Source organism: Ranitomeya variabilis, chromosome 2 (genome assembly GCF_051348905.1).
Source record: "Ranitomeya variabilis isolate aRanVar5 chromosome 2, aRanVar5.hap1, whole genome shotgun sequence".
NCBI classification, from domain to species: Eukaryota; Metazoa; Chordata; class Amphibia; order Anura; family Dendrobatidae; genus Ranitomeya; species Ranitomeya variabilis.
The window spans coordinates 1,086,253,399-1,086,277,116 of NC_135233.1; the positions used below are offsets into that span (position 1 = coordinate 1,086,253,399).

General features: G+C 42.5%; 1 protein-coding gene across 1 annotated transcript in view; it reads left to right on the top strand.

The window, feature by feature from the left end:
* Nucleotides 1-500: 500 nt before the first annotated feature.
* Nucleotides 501-23,718, top strand: part of PAQR8 (progestin and adipoQ receptor family member 8) — a 37,680-nt gene continuing 14,462 nt past the window's right edge. The window contains exon 1 of the mRNA XM_077291690.1: nucleotides 501-596. The gene's annotated coding sequence lies outside the window, so the exon portion shown is untranslated. The remainder of the gene's footprint in view (nucleotides 597-23,718) is intronic.

Consider the following 23,718-nt stretch of genomic DNA (forward strand, 5'->3'; position numbering starts at 1 on the left):
TACAGTCGGGGAGTTGTATTTGGTGTTACACTGTATCAGGCTGTGATGTGTTATAGTTGGGGAGTTGGTGTTACACTGTATCTGGCTGTGATGTGTTACAGTCGGGGAGTTGTACACTGTCTCTGGCTGTGATGTGTTACAGTCGGGGAGTTGTATTTGGTGTTACACTGTATCAGGCTGTGATGTGTTACAGTTGGGGAGTTGTACACTGTCTCTGGCTGTGATGTGTTACAGTCGGGGAGTTGTACACTGTCTCTGGCTGTGATGTGTTACAGTCGGGGAGTTGTATTTGGTGTTACACTGTATCAGGCTGTGATGTGTTACAGTCGGGGAGTTGTATTTGGTGTTACACTGTATCAGGCTGTGATGTGTTACACCCAGGGAGTTGTATTTGGTGTTACACTGTATCAGGATGTGATGTGTTGTTGGTGTTACTCTCTTTCTGGATGTGATCCTCCTCCCGCCTCCTCGTGTCTCACTCCTTATAAACACACCCTGTTTGTCTTCTGTTTCTGGCTGAACATCCAGCCTCGCTGCTTTGCCCAAACTGACAGCCCCAGGAGGCTCAGCCCGGAGTCTGGCGGTACTACAGGAAGGTACTGTACCCATCTCTCACTGTGGCGATGCCATTGTGAACCCTGGCATCTTATTGTCATTCTCCTGCACACTTCAGTGCCATCTAAACAAGGCATCATCTACTCCAAGACACTTGTTGTCTTCATGTCACTCGCTCCAGTATTGTATGTTTGCTGCAGCGTATATACACTGCTGCTGCAGAACATCTTTACTTATTGTTCTAATACTCATATGTAATTTTAAGATGTTCTGGGGCAGCTGTGGTCCAAACATTACAATGTGACTTTAAACAATGTTTTTTTAAATTACATTTTCTCCATTGCTATGATGTTTTGGGGGAATTTCAATCAAAACTAAAGGTTTACTTTTTACAAAAAACTGTATAGCTAGTCTCTATTCAGATTTTGGGGTCCTCGGTGGCTGTGATTTTTGGAGATCTTTTAAGGATCTTTGATCCAATTGTCCACTTTACCTGCTGCCAGAGAATGGGGAAACTTGTCAATGTCCTTCTTTATTCCTCCACAGTCCTAAACTCATTGCTGAACAGGTAATTAATTATATGGACAAAATGGGGGAAGGCTGCGGACCCCATTTCGGGACCCCTTCTGAGATGAGATGGATGGCTTATACTCAATAAATGATAACTAAATTCTCTTCTTACAGGAACATTAAATCTAAAGTCTGTATTGCCTTTGATATCCTGCAAGCTATTGTTCCCTGTTATCATCCATTTTAGTCTGCTGTAGAGGCTGACAGTAGTGGTTTTCAATGGCAGGAGTCCCTGCCCCCATGATCATTACTTTATCTCACAGCTTTCCAGATCTGAGAGCCTCCAGAGACATTTATACACAGAGAGCCGGGAGTTAGTATCAGATCATCTTATAATACTGTATAAGGTTTATATGGTGTCAGCAAGAAGATAGAAATTCTTTATAATTAACCCATCGCAGGTCTGTCTAGTATCTGGCAATCCACTGGTTGCATTATATTGCTATAGTGCTATGAAGAGGGAAGGATGCGGACATTTCTGTCAAGTTCTTAAAGGGGAGCTATATAATTATACCTTCCAACATTGGAATCTCATCATGAGATATGTTCAAGTCACAGATCACTGAATCTCTAAAAAAAAATGGGGGGTTGCAGGATATTTTTTGACAGTTTGAGGAAATTTCTTTGCATAATTCCAAAATACTTAAAATATCCTTTAGTTTAGGCTTCAAATGAGAGGAGTTGTCACTCAGCTCTTCTCAGCTCTATACCTGTCTTGTTACTTAGTGTCGCTGAATAATGGACATCCCTCTACATAATGGAGCACATATTCCATTCAGGAGCACGGGAAAGCTGGGGCCTGCAATGGTCACTATATTAGTTAACGCGCAACATCCCAAGGAACAAATCTAACTAATATATTTTGGGGAGGCAATATGATTTCCTAGTAGAGGTTGGTTCAAAAAATTTGGAAAACAATTTTAGCAATTTGACAGCAGAGGTTGAGATGCTTAATACGGATATAATCACATTTGTATTTCCATTAATAGAATATATAATACTACAGTATGTATGTATAATACAATGTCATACAGATTATATATGCTCAGATGTAACCAACATATGAAGTTGAGTCACTATGTACATATTGGGGTATTGGAGTATTCTACCCCAGAGCTGCACTCACTATTCTGCTGGTGCAGTCACTGTGTACATACATTACATTACTGATCCTGAGTTACATCATGTATTATACCCCAGAGCTGCACTCACTATTCTGCTGGTGCAGTCACTGTGTACATACATTACATTACTGATCCTGAGTTACATCATGTATTATACTCCAGAGCTGCACTCACTATTCTGCTGGTGCAGTCACTGTGTACATACATTACATTACTGATCCTGAGTTACATCATGTTTTATACTCCAGAGCTGCACTCACTATTCTGCTGGTGCAGTCACTGTGTACATACATTACATTACTGATCCTGTACTGATCCTGAGTTACATCCTGTATTATACCCCAGAGCTGCACTCACTATTCTGCTGGTGCAGTCACACATTACATTACTGATCCTGAGTTACATCCTGTATTATACCCCAGAGCTGCACTCACTATTCTGCTGGTGCAGTCACACATTACATTACTGATCCTGAGTTACATCCTGTATTATACTCCAGGGCTGCACTCACTATTCTGCTGGTGCAGTCACTGTGTACATACATTACATTACTGATCCTGAGTTACATCCTGTATTATACTCCAGAGCTGCACTCACTATTCTGCTGGTGCAGTCACTGTGTACATACATTACATTACTGATCCTGAGTTACATCCTGTATTATACCCCAGAGCTGCACTCACTATTCTGCTGGTGCAGTCACTGTGTACATACATTACATTACTGATCCTGAGTTACATCTTGTATTATACCCCAGAGCTGGACTCACTATTCTGCTGGTGCAGTCACTGTGTACATACATTACATTACTGATCCTGAGTTACATCCTGTATTATACCCCAGAGCTGCACTCACTATTCTGCTGGTGCAGCCACTGTGTACATAAATTACATTACTGATCCTGAGTTACATCCTGTATTATACTCCAGAGCTGCACTCACTATTCTGCTGGTGCAGTCACTGTGTACATACATTACTGTTGTGAGTGCCGCTCTTGGGCTCCCTCCGGTGGTTTTGAGTGGTATGGCTGCTTCTTGGATTTAGCACCAGCAGCTGCTTCCACTGATCGTCTTTCTGGCTCGGCTATTTTAGTCTGGCCTTATTCCTCAATCAATGCCAGTTGTCAATTGTTCCTGCTTGGAGCCACTGCTCTTTTGGATTTCCCTGACACTCTGTACAGTTCAGCAAAGATAAGTCCTTGCTTGTTCTTTTGCAGTCCACTTGTTGTGGACTTTATTGTTCAGCACATTCTATGTTTTGCTCATTTGCCCAGCTTATCAATATGGATCTATTCAGCTAAGCTGGAAGCTCTGGGCTGCAGATTTTGCCCTCCACACCTTTAGTCAGGTGTGGAGATTTTTGCATATCTCTGCGGTGGACTTTTTCTAGTTTTTATTACTGACCGCACAGTGTTCTTTTCTGTACTATGTATCTAGCTAGAAGTGGCCTCCTTTGCTAAATCTTGTTTCATACTACGTATGTCATTTCCTTCTCCTCTCACAGTCAATATTTGTGGGGGGGCTGTCCTATCCTTTGGGGATCTTCTCTGAGGCAAGATAGCTTTCCTATTTCTACCTTTAGGGGTAGCTAGTTCTCCGGCTGTGACGAGGTGTCCAGGGAGTGACAGGAACATCCCACGGCTACTGCTAGTGTTTGTGTTAAGATCAGGAACTGCGGTCAGTATAGTTACCACCTGCTCAGAGCTCGTCGCATGTTGCTCCTAAATTACCAGTCCATAACACATTACATTACTGATCCTGAGTTACATCCTGTATTATACTCCTGAGCTGCACTCACTATTCTGCTGGTGCAGTCACTGTGTACATACATTACATTACTGATCCTGAGTTACATCCTGTATTATACTCCTGAGCTGCACTCACTATTCTGCTGGTGCAGTCACTGTGTACATACATTACATTACTGATCCTGAGTTACATCCTGTATTATACTCCAGAGCTGCACTCACTATTCTGCTGGTGCAGTCACTGTGTACATACATTACATTACTGATCCTGGGTTACCTCCTGTATTATACTCCAGAGCTGCACACACTATTCTGCTGGTGCAGTCACTGTGTACATACATTACATTACTGATCCTCGGTTACATCCTGTATTATACTCCAGAGCTGCACTCACTATTCTGGTAATGCACCATGCACAGGCATTGTATTTTGCTTTACAGAAGAAAGAAATTCTTGAGAAATCTTCTGAGGATGTAAAATGGCAATGATCTAGTTCTGTGGTCCTTTCGGTTTTTCTCTATCATTTATGTATAATGGCTGACACCAGAGAGACGTGCCGACAATATACAGCTCTGATAAAAATCAAGAGACCATCACATCAAAACCCTGTCATGGCCAGCCCAATCTCCAGACCTGAACCCCATTGAAAACCACTGGAATGTAAATAAGAGGATGATGGATAGTCACAAGCCATCAAACAAAGAACTGCTTAAAGTTTTGCGCCAGAAGCAGTGTAAAAAAAAACGGTGGAAAGCATGCCAAGACGAATGAAAGCTGTGATTAACAATCATGGTTATTCCACAAAATATTGATTCCTGAACTCTTCCTGAGATAAAACATTAGTATTGTTGTTTCTAAATGATTATGAACTTGTTTTCTTTGCATTATTTGAGGTCTGAAAGCACTGGGTTTTTTAAAAAAATTTTGACCATTTTTCTTTGTCAGAAAAAAAACACATTTATTTCTTGGAACTTCGGAGACATGTTGTCAGAAGTTTATAGCATAAAAGAACAATTTACATTTTACTCAAAAATATACCTATAAGGAGAAAAATCAGACAAACTGAACATTTTAATTGTTGCCAGAGCTGTACATCTTTCTGAATTTTAGTTACTTTGCAGAAATGTTTGTTAAGTTTTGGGCCGAGCTGAAGAATGAGATTTCCCAGAACAAGCAAGTTATGCTGAGAGTTTTGCTCTGAAGCCTGCAGAATTAGGAGTACAGCTCTTGAGTATTAGGGTACATTTCTACAATCAGTGTTTGTTCAGGTTTTCATGCTGCTGAATTTCAGCATGATTCCCGCACCTCAGCTCACATGCGGTTTTAAGGCATCTTTGTACTTTTGTTTTTCCTAATAAAGTTGGTTGAAAAACATGCAGCAGAGCAAACAGGAAGTTGCCAAAAGCAAAGAGTTCAGTAACGTAAGTACATAGATAGAGGGAGATAATGCAGATAATTAATGTCACAACCCCCCAACATATTATAATCTTGCACCCTTTATTGCTGCTATTCATTTGGCACTAAAAGGTGTTTTTAGCCTTGCTTAGCCCAATAAATAAATAAATAAAAAAGACGTGGGGTCTCCCCTATATTGATAACAAGCAAAGGTAAAGAAGACAGCTGCATGCTAATATTATCAGGCTGGGATATTGGCCCCTTCCCAGCCTAAAAATTCCAGCCCTTAGCCACCACTGAATTGGCGCATCACATTATGTGTGCCAATTTTGGCTCTTTGGCTGGCTTTTCCTGATTGCCCTGGTGTGGTGGTAATCGGGGTAATAGTGTTGGGGTTCATGGCAACTGTGATTTCTCACAAATCACAGCTGGCGTCAAGCCCTTTGGTTAGTGATACTGAGGTTTCCACCAGACACCCACATTACTAACCCCGTGATCGTGGGCACGCAGCTTTCGACAGGCTCAGATACTCAGCTAAATCATTAATTCACTAAGAATTAATTTTATTTGTAAACCGCTCAATAGTGACCGTGTTCAGGAGGTGCTCGGAAATGGCGACCTTTCGTGCAGTGACCGTGCTGCACTTTGTGGTGTGCACAGGCTCCTACTCCTCCAAAAATGACAGGAATTCCATCATCCGCCAAGTCCTGGAGATCAGATCCTAATTCTCTGATAATATTGATGTGTTGATGGAGCTGAGGGTGGGGAGCGTTCATATAAACCCTTGTTAATACAGTCTTTACACATTGGACCTGAAAGGGAGACATGTGAGAGGATGTCCTGTAGCCACAATCGAGACCACCTTCTCGGCCCATTTGGTGTTTATGGGACAGTCAGAGGTTGTCCGCTCTGGAGAGCCCACACCTGTACATTACACAAATAATTCTGCCTTATAGTACTGAGATGTTGCCATATAGTGTAAAACACAAAACAATACTTTCCTACGGGGTATAATACATCATGTAAAATAATACTCCCATACAGTACCCATAAAATACGTGATGTCATACTACTCATCTATATTACCCACAGTATATGCCATTCTATGCAGAACTAATACTCCCAAACGGTACCCGCATCATACTGTGATACAATGTACAAATAATAATTCAAATAGTATGTAATATTATGCACAAAAAATACTGCCATACACCAAAAAACAATACAGCGCAGAGATAACACCCAGCTATAGTGCTAATATAAGATGTAGAACTATGCACAAATAATACTCTCATACTGTAATACTCATACTGTACACACAAAGTAGAACCATAAAAAAACAAATAATATACCTATATTGTAGCCAAATAATAGTATCATACAATAAACTATTACCGTAATACTCGCTGATAGTACCCATATAATACTGTCATAAAATGCACAAGTAATGCTCCTATACAATATCCATATAAAAGTAACATACACTAAATAATAGTCCAATATAGTGCTGACATAATACTGTCATAAAGTGCATATATAATGCTCCTATACAGTACCCTCATATTAGTACAATGTAACTAAATAATGCTCCTATACAGAACCCACAGAATACCACAATACAATAAACTATTAATACTCTGTCACAGTGCCACATAATACTGTCATATAGTGCACAAATAATGTTCATATATAATAGTACAATATAAAGAAATAGTAATCCTAAACAATATCCACATAATAGTAGCAAACAATAATGACATACTAATGCTACACACTACCCACATAACAGTACATTACAATAAACAAATAATACTTTTTTAAAGCAAGCACATAATACTGTCTGAGAGTCTCAAGTACCGTAATATTCCTATACTTTACCCTCATGATACTGCAATACAATGCATAAATAGTATTCACCTACAGTAATGCCATAAATATTAGGGACAAGCAATTTTCCTACAGTACCTGTGCAGCGCCCCAGAGTCCTGGTCGTTGCAGTACTGATGCTCCGCCGCTAAGGGGGGCTATGGTACGTCTGATGGCACTGAAGGAGTTCACCTGACCAGGTATCACATACACCAATACACTTCACAGTCTGGCCTCCAGGGGGAGCTAAGGGTGCTATGTATTAGGCCACTCCTCACAATCTGGTAAAACTGGGGGTTAGATAGGAAGTTAGTCAGAAGCTGACTGGGTTGGAACCAGGCAACATCCTGTGGCAGAGGGTGTTGCAGGGGAAGATTCAGGGGGGTCCCTGTCAGGGGTGGGATCCTGACAGAGGCCTAGCACACAGAGAGAGAACGTTACGGGACCGCGCCTGCACGATATAGCGGCGGTACCCCAAGAAAGGACAAGAAGCGAGGTTCATTGTGCTGAGTGAGAAACAAGATCAACGCAACAAGAAGAAACACCAGTAGGAGTCGTGCTGTAAGACGAGGCAACATCCTACTGAGGCGCGTAGCCGGTGGCCGGAACGCCGAGGAAGTATAGAGCTCCAGGCCAAACTTCAAACCTACGGCAGGACAGTCAGCTATAGGCGGGCTGTCTCACCCAATTGACCTAGAAAGACACAAGGGGGTAACAACAGGAGTGGGGCGACTCTAGGGTCCCGGAAGAGCTCCGAGCCTACCCATCATACGGGTGCGTCCTAACCGTAAGATCTGGGGGACGTGGAAGAACATCAGAATCGAGTTGTGAGGGAACACGAGAAACAGACACAACAGTTGTGGGGACTACCCCGTAAGCACAGCAGGGGAGGACCACAACACATAGCGCTAGAAGGTAGGCACAGATTTCCACCTGCAAAGGGAACTCTGGAGGTGCCATCGGACCGGCCGGACTTGTGCAGCCTGGTTAACCGTATTCCGGACTGAGGACCCTGAAGCCTTCAGTAAAGAGGTAAAGAGACTGCAACCTGGTGTCCTCGTTATTTACTGCGACCGGCACTGCACCGCACCACCACAATATCATCACCATACCTCCACCTTCATTGTACGCCCCTCAGCAGGGTCACGGACCGGGTCTAGCCACCGTGACAACCCCAGAACAGAGACTCAGAGGCCCGGTACCGGGTACCCCTCGGCCCTGCGGCCGTGGGGGTGCTACACCTGCATGATACTGCAATAAAATACATAAATAATACACCCATTTACCTTCAAAATAATACTCCCATACAGTGCCCATAAAATTAAACTCACAATGCCCATAAAATAATACTCCCATACAGTGCCCACAAAATAATACTCCCATACAGTGACCATAAAATAATACTCCCTCGGTGACCATAAAATAAAACTCCCATACAGTGCCCACAATATAACACTGCCATACTGTGCCCATATAATAAAACTCCCGTACAGTGCCCACATAATATTACTCCCATACAGTGTCCATGAAATAATACTCACATACAGTGCCTATAAAATAATACTCCCATATAGTGCCCATAAAATAATACTCCAATACAGTGCCCACAAATTGATACCCACATACAGTGGCCAAAAATACTACCATATAATGCACAAATATTACTTTTATAGCTCACCCACATCATTCTGCTACACAGTGCACAACTATCCCCATACAGTACCGGCATATAGTGAGACCATCATACGCCCCTCACTACGTTTCTGCCATTTCGATGGCTTTTGCTTAGTTTACTATTTTCATGGCCTTATTAGATGGGTTGTCCGGGACTCAAATATTGATGAATATATGTTTTTTTATAGTAATCTATCAACTTTGTTATTTTTTTAAAGGAAGGGTGGCGGCTTTATTTTTATAAAAGTTTAATAACTTAATTGTATTTGCTTTTACCCCCCTGGGGTCAGACAAACTCTATAAAGTTTTGTAATACACCATGATCCTAAGCATTATAGCCTGTTAGTATTACAGTGGTGTACCGTAATGGACAGAGGCTCAGGAAAGCCTTGGGGGAGCACAGGCCTCAGCAGGGAAAGCATCAGGCTCACTGTCACATTGTGGGGTGACAGAAGGAGCTCCTTTATTATGTCAAAACCTCAGTTTTGTCTGGAACGTTCCTTGAACAATTCTTGTGTTTGAGGCTCTAAGTAGATGCTACAATTTAAAGGGATCCTCCTGAACTGTGCCGAATTCTGCATCGCCAGCCGTCAGCACCCATCGGGGCCCGGGATCCATGCTGTGATATAACATAGTCTTCCCGGAGTCTCACTTCAAACAAGGTTTCCCCTGTCAGCAGCCGGCAAGTCTCATCACCGAACACACGTCCCCCGCTCCTAATTAGCTCGCGTCCCTTTCTAGCTCCTCTGTAACATCCACCTTTGAAGTGACAGTTGTGAAGTTGCTGTGACAACCCCGGCCGGGCGCCATTGTGTTCAAAAGGAATCACAGGAAGTCTTTTGTAGCGGGCGTCACAAGTGCAGTAGATGGCGGTATGTTCTGTGTCTGATCGGGGGAACACCATTGGGAACCACATCAGGATTAGGGATGAATGGACCCATTGAAGTTCGAGTTGTGGCACACGACCTCAACCTTCTTCCATAGTTTGGTTCAGGCATCAGAATTGTCCCCGAACTTGATGTGTGTCGGCGATTTTCTCACATAGGACACAGAAGCCACTCGGCCGAATGAGCGCTCCTGTGTCGGGGAGAGCCAGGTAACATCAGGTCGACCGAAGAATGTTCGGCCTACAGCCATCAGATGAGTATGGCCGGCTATAGACTCATTCCCAGGTAGAAACGCCCTCTAAAGTCATTTACAAATAGACGCTCTCCAGACTCAGGTACAGGAGATTCTCACACAATCAGAAGATCGTCAAAAAGTGAATTTATTTCAGTTCTTCAATACAAAAAGTGAAACTCCTATATTATATAGAGTCATTACACACAGAGTGATCTATTTCACGTGTTTATTTCTGTTAATGTTGATGATTATGGCTTACAGCCAATGAAAACCCAAAAGTCATTATCTCATTAAATTAGAATAATTAACAAAAACACACCTGCAAAGGCTCCTAAGTGTTTATAAAGGTCCCTTAGTCTGTTTCAGTAGCTCCACAATCATGGAGAAGACTGCTGACCTGACAGATGTCCTGAAGGCAGTTACTGACACACTCCACAAGGAGGGGAAGCCACAAAAGGTCATGGCTAAAGAAGCCGGCTGTTCACACAGTGCTGTATCCAAACATATTAATTTAAAGTTGAGTGGAAAAAAAAAAGTGTGGTAGAAAAAGGTGCACAAGCAACCGGGATAACCGCAGCCTTGAAAGGATTGTTAAGAAAACGCCATTCAAAAATTTGGGGGAGATTCACAAGGAGTGGACTGCTGCTGGAGTCATTGCTTCAAGAGCCACCACACACAGACGTGTCCAGGACGTGGGCCACAGAAGCGTCTTACCTGGGCCAAGGAGAAAAAGAACTGGACTGTTGTCAGTGGTCCAAGGTGTTGTTTTCACGTGAAATTTTGCATTGCATTTGGAAATCAAGGTCCCAGAGTTTGGAGGAAGAGTGGAGAGGCCACAATCCAAGCTGCTGGAGGTCTAGTGTGAAGTCTCCACAATCAGTGATGGTTTGGGGAGCCATGTCATCTGCTGGTGTAGGTCCACTGTGTCTTATCAAGACCAAAGTCAGCGCAGCCGTCTACCAGGACATTTTAGAGCACTTCATGCTTCCCTCTGCCGACAAGCTATTTGGAGATGGGAATGTCATTCTCCAGCAGGACTTGGCCCCTGTCCACACGGCCAAAAGCAATAATACCTGGTGTAAAAACAACAGTATCACTGGGCTAGATTGGCAGCAAACTCGCCTGACCTTAACCCTATAGAGAATCTATGGAGTATTGTCAAGAGGAAGAGGACAGACACCAGACCCAACAATGCAGATTAGCTGAAGGCTGTTATCAAAGCAACCTGGGCTTCCATAACCCCTCAGCAGCGCCACAGGCTGATCGCCTCCATGCCACGCCGCATTGATGCAGTAATTGATGCAAAAGGAGCCCGACCAAGTATTGAGTGCATTTACTGAACATACGTTTCAGAAGGCCAACATTTCAGATTTTAAAATCATTTTTCAATCTGGTGTTATAAAGTATTCTAATTTACTGAGATAATGACTTTTGGGTTTTCATTGGCTGCAAGCCATAATCATCAACATTAACAGAAATAAACACGTGAAATACATCACTCTGTAATGACATGACATGAGTTTCACCTTTTGTATTGAAGAACTGAAATAAATTAACTTTTTGATAATATTCTAATTTTGTGAGAAGCACCTGTAGAGATAGACACACCCTCTTGACTCATTTAGATAGACATACCCCATAGATCCAAGATAGACATGACCATATGGATGATGAGAAGGCCAATCTATTGGCGATAGGGCCATGTGCACATGTTAAGTATTTGTCAGAATTTCACATCAGTATTTATAAGCCAAAATGAGAAGTGGAACAATTAGGGGAAATTATATTAGAAACACATCACCACTTTTGTATTTATCACCCACTCCTGGTTTTGCCTTACAAATACTGATGTAAAATACGGACAGAATACTGAACCTGCGAACGTGGCCTTATTGTGAGGTTATTTACTTTGGCTGAATATATAAAAAGTTACAATCATTATTACACTGTAAAACAATGATTATAAATATCAGTGGAAAAGACTTGGGTGTGAGGGTGGGCGGCAAAATCCACTTTAGCACCCAATGCCAGGCAGCTGCCGCCAAGGCAAATAAAATAACTGGATGTAATAAAAGAGGCCGAGATGCCCATAACAAGAACATGGTGCTTACGGGAGATACTGGGTACAATTTTGGTCTTCTCTATAAATGCTTTATTTGTAATATTTAATAAATAAAGAATACACAAAAGAGTAATAAAAAAAAAGAATAGCAACCAAGATTATTATGGGAATGGGTGATGTGCCGAAGATGGGCTATTAAACTTTAGTAGACAATCCTTTTTGCTCAAGAGCCGATACCATCACTATATTGAGGGACCACATTTTATCTTTGCTATCTTTTTTACTTTTTGGGCTAGTCGTTATTTGTGTATTTGTGTCACGACCACTTTATACAGAAAGATAGTTTTTTTTTTTCTTCTTGGTTGAAGTCTTGTAATCCTTTTTTCTTTTGTCACCTGCAAGGATAATAGATGCTTGGTGACAAACACTAATGGCTGTCATTACTGCGCCCAGAGGGACCGTCACTTGCGAATTCACAGACCCTGAATAACATCTACTTCTTCACTGATTTTTAGGCTGCTCCCTCCCTGGTACCTGACCCTCTCCCATTGTGTGTCAGTCTTTACTGCAGCTCTGTGGAAAATGCTGTCCACATAACATTGTATACAGAAACTGAATAATACCACCATATAGTGCCTACATAATAGTGCCATACACTGCCGCAACAATGCTAAAACAAAAGCCAGCCCCATATAGAACCTATATAATAATGCCATACAGTACATAAATAATACCGCCAAAAAATACCTACATAATAATGTCATACAGTACTTAAGGAAGCCAAAAAATATCTACATATTAATGCCATACAGTACATAAATAATACTGCCAAAAAATACCTACATAATAATGCCATACAGTACATAAATAATCCGCCAAAAAATACCTACATAATAATGTCATACAGTATATAAATAATACCGCCAAAAGTACCTACATAATAATGCCATATAGTACATAAATACCGCCAAAAAATACTTACATAATAATGCCATACAGTACATAAGTAATACCGCCAAAAAATATCTACATAATAATGGCATACAGTACATAAATAATACCTCCAAAAATACCAACATTATAATGCCATATAGTATATAAATTAGACTGCCAAAAATACCTACATAATAATGTCATACAGTACATAAAAAATACTGACAAAAATTACCTACATAATAATGCCATACAGTACATAAATAATACCGCAAAAAAATACCTACATAATGTCATACAGTACATAAATAATGCCGCCAAAAAATATCTACATAATAATGCCATACAGTACATAAATAATACCTACATGATAATGCCATACAGTACATAAATAATACCGCCAAAAAATACCTACATAATAATGTTATACAGTACATAAATAATACCACCAAAAAATACTTACATAATAATGCCATACAGTACATAAATAATACCGCCAAAAAATACTTACATAATAATGCCATACAGTATATAAATAAGACTGCCAAAAATACCTACATAATAATGTCATTCAGTACATAAATACCGCCAAAAAATAGTTACATAATAATGCCATACAGTACATATGTAATACCGCCAAAAAATATCTACATAATAATGGCATACAGTACATAAAAAATACCGCCCAAAGTACCTACATTATAATGCCATACAGTATATAAATAAGACTGCCAAAAATACCTACATAATAATGTCATACAGTACATAAATAATACTGCCAAAAAATACCTACATAATAATGACATACAGTACATAAATAATACCGCCAAAAATACCTACATTATAATGCCATACAGTATATAAATAATACCGCCAAAAAATACCTACATAATAATGCCATACAGTACATAATACCGCCAAAAAATACTTACATAATAATGCCATACAGTACATAAGTAATACTGCCAAAAAATACCTACATAATAGTACATTCCTGTGCCAAAAATTTCACATACAATAGTTCCAAAATAAATAGGAGCCCCATAGAGAACCAATAAAATAATGCCGAACCTAAATAACACTGTCAAAAATGACTACATAATAGTACCATAGAGTGCTAAATAAGACCAATATAACGGTGCCATGCAGGAATATATCCATGTCCTGCCATGGAAATATTAAAGTATCATAAAGCAACGTACATAAAAGTGGCATACAGTATCTAAACAGCACTGTCAAACAATACCTACAGAATATTTCCATACTGTGCCAATAATAATGGCACCAAACAAACATATAACTATATTATAAATATGCAACAATGAAACAATTAGAGAAGTCTTTTTTGCCAATACAGAATCTATATACCAGTGCAATAGATTACCTAAGTGACACTGTCAAACAATAAATAATAGTACCATACTGTACCTATTTACTGCCACCATCCATACACAAGTCTGTGCTTTGCCATGACCATATAAAAGTACCACACAGAAACAGACTCGATGCAATACCTACTGTATAATAGTGCTGTAAATATACAAATAATACTCCAAACAATTCCAACATAATAGCGCCATATACTGCCAAATAAGACCAATATAATAGCACCATCCAGACATATAACTGTGCTGTGCAACAGCGGAATAAAAGATAATCCCAAAACAGAACCTACATAATAATGCCATACAGAACCTAAGTACCACTGCCAGACAAGGTCTATGTAATAGTGCCGTATTGTGCCATTGTAATGCTACCATGTAGACTTAGATGTAGCTGTGCCACAATGATATAACTGTACCACTTACCCCATACTTCAGATTCACAAGCCAGTGAATGTCTCTATACACAGTGAAAGACACAGAGTTTCCCCACACACAGTGTCAGTCAGACAGAGAGGGCCCACATGGACTAAAAGCTGAAATAAATGTGCCAATCTCATTATTAAATCAGAAACCAGCAGCGCCAGATCAAAGACCAGAAATATTGTAACAATATTGGAATTCTGTAATTCGGGTGGAGTCAACTCCGAGGCCACGCACAATGGTCAGGACACCAACGAGGCCAAGGACAATGGTCGGGACACCTCCATGGCCACGGACAATGGTCGGGACACCTCCGAGGCCACTCACAATGGTCGGGACACCTCCAAGGCCACGCACAATGGTCGGGACACCTCTGAGGCCACACACAATAGTCGGGACACCTCCGAGGCCACGCACAATGGTCGGGACACCTCCGAGGCCACAGACAATGGTCGGGACACCTCCGAGGCCACGCACAATGGTTGGGACACCTCCGAGGCCACAGACAATGGTCGGGACACCTCCGAGGCCACAGACAATGGTCGGGACACCTCCGAGGCCACGCACAATGGTTGGGACACCTCCGAGGCCACAGACAATGGTCGGGACACCTCCGAGGCCACACACAATGGTCGGGACACCTCCGAGGTCATGCACAATGGTCGGGACACCTCCGAGGCAATAGACAATGGTCAGGACTCCTCCGAGGCCACGGACAATGGTCGGGACACCTCTGAGGCCACAGACAATGGTGGGGACACCTCCAAGGCCACGCACAATGGTCGGGACACCTCTGAGGCCATGGACAATGGTTGGGACACCTCTGAGGCCACGCACAATTGTCGGGACACCTCCGAGGCCAAACACAATGGTCAGGACACCTCCGAGGCCATGTACAATGGTCGGGACACCTCCGATGCCACAGACAATGGTCAGGACACCTCCAATGCCACAGACAATGGTCAAGACACCTCCGAGGACACGTACAATGGTCGGGACACCTGCGAGGCCACACACAATAGTCAGGACACTTCCGAGGCCACGGACAATGGTCGGGACACCACCGATGCCATGCACAATGGTCAGGACACCTCCGAGGCCATGCACAATGGTTGGGACACCTCCGAGACCACACACAATGGTAGGGACACCTCCGAGGCCATGCACAATGGTCAGGACGCCTCCAACGCCACGCACAATGGTCAAGATGCCATCATCTCTCAGGTGGCTCAGCCTTGACAGGAGATGAAGTGTAATTATTCGGCTAATGAGTCCCTCATGACAACAATGAGGATGTGTTTTCTGAATATTGACTCTGCGCCGGTAACCATACACACAAAGTATCAACTGAGAAAGTGCAACAATGTAACATCGTGGTATCAGTCAGTCCATGCTTTTACACAGACCCTAGGCGACCAGTAGACAAGTGCTGTTACTGTTGTGGATACAAGGTTGTCAGCAATCATCAGGAAAAATCCATTTGTCACCTAGAGTATTCAGTGAGCTGAAGGAGTTCAGGTTGTCTAGCACCATTTCATTGTACCTAGCTGTAACAATTATTTGTTTTACAGTAGACTGCCTCTCTGTGCTGCACAGACTTGTTATAGATCGCCTTTCACCCAGTCATCAGGAAGGCACTGTATGCAGAAGCATGTCGTTTTAGAAAAATAAAACATGCAAAGAAAGGGTTTAGAACAAGGAATATACAGTTGTGCTCAAAAGTTTACAAACCTCGGCAGAATTTTTGCTTTCTTGGCCTTTTTTTCAGAGAATATGAATGATAACACCAAAACTTTTTCCCCACTCATGGTTAGTGGTTGGGTGTAGCCATTTATTGTCAAACTACTGAGTTTTCTTTTTTTTTTAAATCGAAATGACAATCAAAACATCCAAATTAAAAATCCTTTCAATTACAAAAAAAAAAAAAAAAAAAGAATTCTGCGCAAAGAGTTGTCAAGTTGTGTATTAAAAAAAAGACAAAGAAAAATAAAACAATTCCAATGCGAATTCTGAACAAAAAATACCGCAGCGGATTGATGAGATTACAGTGGAAACTCGTGTACTTTACCGATAGTATAAAACGCTGCTGATTTTAAGCGCAGAAAATCTGCACAAAGAAAAAGAAAATCAACCCCAAATATGCGATGTATGAACCCAGTCATGTGGTTCTGTCAAGTCTAAAACATTGTGTTCCGTAGACACTAAAAGCGCGAAAAAATCTAACGTGAAAAACTCCTGTAAAAAAATCCATCAGGTTTTCCTTGAGGTTTACAGTTCTTGATACCTTTTTATGTTTTTTTTTCATACGTTACTTTTTTTTTTAGTTTTCCTGGTATAGAACTAATTGAAAGTTTGTAAAACTTTTTGCGCAACTCGTAGTTGCCGTTTTTCAGTCTCCCCAACCTTTGGAAAAGGGAGCAACAAATTCATGATATTTTTTCCTCACCAGCTTAAAAATGTATCAAACATTACGGGTTGAGAAGATTTTCTTGGTTTAATTTCCACTTGACTTTTCACTCGTGTTTTCCCAAAGACTCTCGTTTTTGCATCACTGTTTCAGCGAGAGGCTCGATACAATACCCCATTGTCTGATTGCAAATGTCCGGTGACATCACCGCGGTGCCGAAATGTCAGTCCAGCTTGTCATCTTCTCTGTGTACCAGACGGCAGGACACAAGACAAGTCACCCCCGTGAGTCACGTCGTTTCTCGAAAACAAAATGACATTTTATAAAATATAATAAAAATATTAAAGAAAAATCAAGATTGAATCATGTTTTTTTTCCTTTGGTGTAGTAGCTTCTGCCATCCTGCAGGGGTCATTATTTCAGACTCATCTACAAAACTCCAGGACCCCAGAACAAAATTTGCAACAGGACCCCCAAAATGACGCATTATTTATTGTACTTTTCCCATAGGGTAGAGACCTTTTGTGTTGTGCACCTGCTACTGTTACTCCCTTGGTAAAACACAGACATTTTTTTTTTCTAGCGACACTTCCACTTTGGCCTGGGTTTGGCTTCTCATGAGGGTGGAGTGTGTTGCGCGTGGCTTAACATGGGGTTGGCTTTGATAAATATGTTTTTTCTGAAAATGGCATGTCCAGATCCCAAAATTTACATCCAAATATTTAACACCAGACCCTGTTAATCAAATTCCAGACTAGACCCCATACTTCAGATCCTAAACCTGACCTCATAATTTTGAGCTCAGAGCAGATCTCATACTTCAGTCCACAGGCCAGTCCCTATAATTCAGACGCCAGGCCAAACTTCACGATTCAGACCCAAGATCAGGCCCCATAATTGAGACCCAAGACAAGGCCCCATACTTCAGATCCAAGACCAGATCCCATACTGCAGATCCAAGACCAGACCCCATACTTCAGATCCAAGACCAGGCCCCATACTTCAGATCCAAGACCAGGCCTCATACTTCAGATACAAGACCAGGCCCCATACTTCAGATACAAGACCAGGCCTCATACTTCAGATACAAGACCAGGCCCCATACTTCAGATACAAGATCAGGCCCCATACTTCACATCCAAGACCAGGCCCCATACTTCAGATACAAGACCAGGCCCCATACTTCAGATACAAGACCAGGCCCCATACTTCAGATACAAGATCAGGCCCCATACTTCACATCCAAGACCAGGCCCCATACTTCAGATCCAAGACCAGGCCCCATACTTCAGATACAAGATCAGGCCCCATACTTCAGATCCAAGACCAGGCCCCATACTTCAGATCCAAGACCAGGCCCCATACTTCAGATACAAGATCAGGCCCCATACTTCAGATACAAGATCAGGCCCCATACTTCAGATACAAGACCAGGCCTCATACTTCAGACACAAGATCAGGCCCCATACTTCACATCCAAGACCAGGCCCCATACTTCAGATCCAAGACCAGGCCCCATACTTCAGATCCAAGACCAGGCCTCATACTTCAGATACAAGACCAGGCCCCATACTTCAGATACAAGACCAGGCCTCATACTTCAGATACAAGACCAGGCCCCATACTTCAGATACAAGATCAGGCCCCATACTTCACATCCAAGACCAGGCCCCATACTTCAGATCCAAGACCAGGCCCCATACTTCAGATCCAAGACCAGGCCCCATACTTCAGATACAAGATCAGGCCCCATACTTCACATCCAAGACCAGGCCCCATACTTCAGATACAAGACCAAGCCTCATACTTCCCATCCAAGACCAGGCCCCCATACTTCAGATACAAAACCAGGCTTCATACTTCAGATCCAAGACCAGGCCCCATAATTGAGACCCAAGACCAGGCCACATACTTCACATCCAAGACCAGGCCCCATACTTCACATTAAAGACCAGGTCCCATACTTCACATCCAAGACCAGGCCTCATACTTCAGATACAAGACCAGGCCCCATACTTCAGATACAAGATCAGGCCCCATACTTCACATCCAAGACCAGGCCCCATACTTCAGATCCAAGACCAGGCCCCATACTTCAGATCCAAGACCAGGCCCCATACTTCAGATCCAAGACCAGATCCCATACTTCAGATCCAACACCAAGCCCCATACTTCAGATCCAAGACCAGGCCCAATACTTCAGAGACAAGACCAGGCCCCATACTTCAGATTCAAGACCAGGCCTCATACTTCACATCCAAGACCAGGCCCAATACTTCAGAGACAAGACCAGGCCCCATACTTCAGATTCAAGACCAGGCCCAATACTTCAGAGACAAGACCAGGCCCCATACTTCAGATTCAAGACCAGGCCCCATACTTCAGATTCAAGACCAGGCCTCATACTTCACATCCAAGACCAGGCCCAATACTTCAGAGACAAGACCAGGCCCCATACTTCAGATTCAAGACCAGGCCCAATACTTCAGAGACAAGTCCAGGCCCCATACTTCAGATCCAAGACCAGGCCCCATACTTCAGATCCAAGACCAGACCGCATTCCACAATCAGACCCATATTTCAAACTCCACTTGAGACCCAAGACAATACTCACATGTCACACCCAAGACCAGGCTCCAAAAAATAATTTATACAAAATGTCCTGGTTGATGAGAGTGACTTCCCATCTCTCCTATTATTGTTTTTTTTGTGTTACATTAATCTTTTAAAAATGTTTGCCAATTTTCTTTTCAAGGTATCACAATCTTTAGTAAGAATAAAAAGTCTTGTAATTCTCACACTGGCCACAGGGATTTTTTTTTTAGACTTTAACCTATTGTATCAGGAAACAACACCTGTACACTACCCATCCTCCTGACCCGATCTTTTATATTGAAGTGTCAAATGAGCGTGTGCAAACGTCATTGTGCAAGGAGGGGGACCTATAACATTGGGCCAGGTATTATCAGCTGTGTATAGACATGTTACCCGCCATTGTAATCCTGCCTCTGCTGATAAAAAAACTGCTGAAAACTCTTCCTGAACATACAGGAAGTACAGTATTAGTGTAAAAAAAAAAATCCCCTACATTTGCTGGTTTGGGGTCACTGAGAACCAGACGGGGCACCGTAGTGTGGATTTACCATTTATTAGGGTGATGATGGCAGACAGAAGTCACCCATCCGCGCTCCTCCATGATACGTATGACGGCTCCTTTGTTGTGGCGGTTTATCGTGGGGCAGAGCTACAGCCGCGGTGTTTATGTGCGAGCAGCGGCGGCACCGGCGGCGTCCTCAGGGGCTCCCCGCAGGCTGCTCAAGGACGCCCCTGGGGAAACTGCAGACTAAGCTTAACCCATTGTTGCCCTCCAGTCTTTCCTGCAGACATAACTTGAAGATTTTGGGCCCTAATGCAAAATCTACAGCAGGGGCCCCTTAAGCGTCACGTGGTGTCTACTCCTCTGATGTAGCAGAGCTGCCCCCTGGTGTATAATTATGGGGGTATGCAATGTCCTGTGGGGGCACTGGAGAGTGAAGTTTTTATATCACTTCTTTTCACATAAATGTGGTTTATCTGCTCCTGGAAAAGCTGTGTGGCAAGCAATAGGATATAAAGGGGCTGTCACCCAGCTTTCCTACATTTCTAAGAAACTTGTCATTCTATGATCTATCTCCTAGTCTGCATAACGAGGCATTCTGGACTCTAGAAAAGATGGATGACATTGAAAATTATTATCATAATGGCTCTTACAGAGGTGGTCACCCAGCTTTCCTTTCATTGTGATATTTCTTCTTCTCTCATAGCACCATGTATCTGAGCAGATATGAAACTCAGGAGCCAGGGAAAGCTGGGTAATATGAGCTGTAATCAAATTTCTAGGAAAGCTGGGTCACAACAATCAGAATACCTGGCACTGGGATTGTCAGCTTTCCTAGGCTCCTGAATGGCTTCCCTGGCTATTTAGGAAATGATACTTATCACTATTAATCTAGTCTGAGTGGCAGGCAATATAATAAATAGCAGAGCTCTCAAAGAGGTTATCACCCAGCTTTGTAAGATTCCTGTAATGCCCAGTTATCTATAGCCATTCAGGACTCTGGAAAAGCTGAGTGATAACCAATACCATCACTATTACTGCTTCCGCAAAGACTGTCACCCAACTTTCCCACCCAGCAAGTTATGTAACCGCACGACAATGAAATGTATAATCAAGGAAATTTGACATTCAGGAGGCTGGAAAAGCTGGATAATAAATCATTTGGAATCTGTTGTTGAAGCCAAAATTAGTAGCTATATCTGTTCCTGGGAAAGCTGGGTGAATCCCGAGTTATAACCACCAGGACAGCCCTTGCGGAGGTTGTCACTCAGCTTTCCCGGATGACTGAAGGGCTTGTAGAGAGAGATTTTTCACGTGTATCTAGGATATTGACTTCTTTGGAATGAGAAGGGTTAAATTCCAAGATTGGAATCCATTGTTGGTGACATAACAGGAGAACCTGCTGGATCATGTCTGGCGAGGGCAGAGACAATGGTCGCCTGGCAGCCGCTCACGCCAAACTTCTTTCGAGAAATTCCCTTTGTTCCCGGCCCGGCCCTGAGATCACATTGCTGCATTGCCAGTTTCTGGGGAGGCGACCGGTGTGCGGAGCGGGGAGGGAAGTCTCTAAATATCTGCCCTTAGTTTACCCTGGCACATGTCCAAGGGTGGAAGCCGCCTGGGCCCAAAGCAACATCTGCCATAGGGCCCCAGGCTGCCATGTGTCCAGTGGTGCCGGTTAGGTCGCCAGGCTGCCATGTGCCCAGTGGTGCTGGTTGGGTCGCCAGGCTGCCATGTGTCCAGTGGTGCCGGTTGGGTTGCCAGGCTGCCATGTGCCCAGTGGTGCTGGTTGGGTCGCCAGGCTGCCATGTGTCCAGTGGTGCCGGTTGGGTTGCCAGGCTGCCATGTGCCCAGTAGTGCCTGTTAGGTCGCCAGGCTGCCATGTGCCCAGTGGTGCTGGTTAGGTCGCCAGGCTGCCATGTGCCCAGTGGTGCTGGTTGGGTCGCCAGGCTGCCATGTGCCCAGTGGTGCTGGTTGGGTCGCCAGGCTGCCATGTGCCCAGTAGTGCCGGTTAGGTCGCCAGGCTGCCATGTGCCCAGTGGTGCCGGTTAGGTCGCCAGGCTGCCATGTGCCCAGTGGTGCCGGTTGGGTTGCCAGCACTGTATGGCTGTATTATTTGTGCTTTATGTGGTAGTAATAATTCAGCACTGTATGGCTGTATTATTTATGCTTTATGTGGTAGTAATAATTCAGCACTGTATGGTTGTATTATTTGTGCTTTATGTGGTGGGAATAATTCAGCACTGTATGGCAGTATTATTTATGCTTTATGTGGTGGGAATAATTCAGCACTGTATGGTTGTATTATATATGCTTTATGTGGTGGGAATAATTCAGTGCTGTATGGCTGTATTATTTGTGCTTTATGTGGTAGTAATAATTCAGTACTGTATGGCTGTATTATTTATGCTTTATGTGGTGGGAATAATTCAGCACTGTATGGCTGTATTATTTGTGCTTTATGTGGTAGTAATAATTCAGCACTGTATGGTTGTATTATATATGCTTTATGTGGTGGGAATAATTCAGCGCTGTATGGCTGTATTATTTGTGCTTTATGTGGTAGTAATAATTCAGCACTGTATGGCTGTATTATTTGTGCTTTATGTGGTAGTAATAATTCAGCACTGTATGGTTGTATTATTTGTGCTTTATGTGGTGGGAATAATTCAGCACTGTATGGCAGTATTATTTATGCTTTATGTGGTGGGAATAATTCAGCACTGTATGGTTGTATTATATATGCTTTATGTGGTGGGAATAATTCAGTGCTGTATGGCTGTATTATTTGTGCTTTATGTGGTAGTAATAATTCAGTACTGTATGGCTGTATTATTTATGCTTTATGTGGTAGTAATAATTCAGCACTGTATGGTTGTATTATTTGTGCTTTATGTGGTGGGAATAATTCAGCACTGTATGGCTGTATTATTTGTGCTTTATGTGGTAGTAATAATTCAGCACTGTATGGTTGTATTATATATGCTTTATGTGGTGGGAATAATTCAGCGCTGTATGGCTGTATTATTTGTGCTTTATGTGGTAGTAATAATTCAGCACTGTATGGTTGTATTATTTGTGCTTTATGTGGTGGGAATAATTCAGCACTGTATGGCTGTATTATTTGTGCTTTATGTGGTGGGAATAATTCAGCACTGTATGGCTGTATTATTTGTACTTTATGTGGAGGTAATAATTCAGCGCTGTATGGCTGTATTATTTGTACTTTATGTGGTGGGAATAATTCATCACTGTATGGTTGTATTATTTGTGCTTTATGTGTTGGGAATAATTCAGCACTGTATGGTTGTATTATTTGTGCTTTATGTGGTGGGAATAATTCAGCACTGTATGGTTGTAT